This window comes from Littorina saxatilis, linkage group LG9 (genome assembly GCF_037325665.1).
Source record: "Littorina saxatilis isolate snail1 linkage group LG9, US_GU_Lsax_2.0, whole genome shotgun sequence".
Classification (NCBI taxonomy): Eukaryota; Metazoa; Mollusca; class Gastropoda; order Littorinimorpha; family Littorinidae; genus Littorina; species Littorina saxatilis.
The window spans coordinates 66,030,503-66,032,312 of NC_090253.1; the positions used below are offsets into that span (position 1 = coordinate 66,030,503).

The 1,810-nt window shown below is 42.3% G+C and overlaps 1 protein-coding gene across 4 annotated transcripts in view; it reads right to left on the minus strand.

The window, feature by feature from the left end:
* LOC138976859 (uncharacterized) overlaps window positions 1-1,810 on the minus strand; it is a 15,237-nt gene continuing 13,427 nt past the window's right edge. For 3 of the 4 annotated variants that reach the window (XR_011459189.1, XM_070349745.1, XM_070349746.1), the window contains exon 5: window positions 1-114. The gene's annotated coding sequence lies outside the window, so the exon portion shown is untranslated. The remainder of the gene's footprint in view (window positions 115-1,810) is intronic. The other variant, XM_070349747.1, reaches the window with a different exon arrangement.

A 1,810-nucleotide genomic window follows, 5' to 3' on the forward strand; every position in this document is an offset into this window, starting at 1 on the left:
GGAGCTCCGTATTTATATATTTGCCGCAAAAAAACCTCTTTCCCAATTCGACACAAGTTTTTGCTGAGCGACAGCCTTTGCTAATCTGCGACACCATTCGTCTTTAAATCCTGACTGAAACAAAATACGAAGCAAAGACTACAGCATAAGAGAACAAGGAACTTAGTCGATAAATATCGACAGGGGGCCGACAAATGGTTTAAATGGGAAATGTGTGTATATGGGTGTGGGTTTGAAACAAACAAACAAACCAACCCATGTGAACCCCGGGCCGCAGGCCTTCGATGTAGTGATTGAAAAAAAAGGATGTTCTCAAATGGTTCAATTCTCATTTGGTCTGATTCTCAAATGGTACCGGTATACTCCCCCCCCTGGCCGCAGGCCTAGGAGTAAAATTGTATAGACACTGACCTTCTTCCCAGGGGTCATTGACCCAGTTTTAGCTATGAGAGGTGGTTCGCCCAGAGGCTGTAGAGTATACTGGGGCGGTCTCTTTGATGTCTTGAGAGGAAACTTGGCCAGGGTAGTACATGCACCAGAACTGGTGGACACCAAGGACAAACACGAAATCGAAGCAGTTTGCTTTCAGAGGGAACGGTCGTCAGCAACTCAAACTTCTCTGTTTTCTTTTTTTTTTAAATCTGACTTTCTTTGTGGCCCCCTGACTCCGCCCCCCTCCCTCTGTAAGGACCCCCCTCCACAAGGACCGATTTTTGTCAACATTTTAAAGGTCGCTAGAGAGGGGTTCCACTGTATGACCTAACCGCTACTGGCAGACGGCCTCAATCTTCACGCGCAAAGACGAGATTAATAGGTGCTCGGTTTTGGTATTTTGAATTACATTACATTAAACCTTTGTTGGGTTTCATGGTCATGGCAACAGCCATAATAATATTACATGATGTATAATATCATATTTCAGCATATGTGAATTACATGTCATCATACTAAACTGTCATACATTTTTATTCCTACATTATTCTGATTGATCACAACCAAACCTACTATCATTGGACACATCCAAATGCAAGCGCCTGTTCTTGACAATTTAGATCAGTGCAATTTCCTGGGTCGGGCTTTGCCACAGACACTCACGGTTTGGCCTGTAGGTAAAATGTACAATGTATTTTCTGATTTGTGCACAAAAGCTTTTTTTCTTTTTTCTTTTTTTTAACATAACAATGTTTAATGTCACTGTATGTTTAAAAGACCATGGTCATATTTGTAAAAAAAATGTTAAATTAGAAAATAAATAACATTTTGGTTCATGATTTTTCCTACACCTGTGCTAAAAATAAGAAATAAAAATGTCGGGTATATAAGTCACTCAAATACAGCTAGGTATGAATGGCTCGGTTTGAGTTTGTTGCAGTTGACCCTGCACAAAGCGACATATCATGTTTTTGTTGAACAATTTTGACGTCACCCCTCCCATAGGGTGACGTATTTCACAACTTCCTGTGTTACACAAACTCTGTGATGACCAATTTTGACGTCACCCCTCCCATAGGGTGACGGATTTCACAACTTTCTACAGATGAACAATTTTGACGTCACCCCTCCCATAGGGTGACGGATGTCACAACTTCCTGTGTACACAAACTGATGACGTATTTCACAACAAAATGGCGCTGCCCATGGTCAACCTCGAAACTATCCGTATAGAATGGGGGCGTCCTCGCCCCCATAATAATGAGAAAATTATGCTGTACCCAGGCTTGCTTGCTCTCACTGCCTCTCTGCCTCTCTGTCTCTCTCTCTCTCTCTCTCTCTCTCTCTCTCTCTCTCTCTCTGTCTCTCTCTCTCTCTC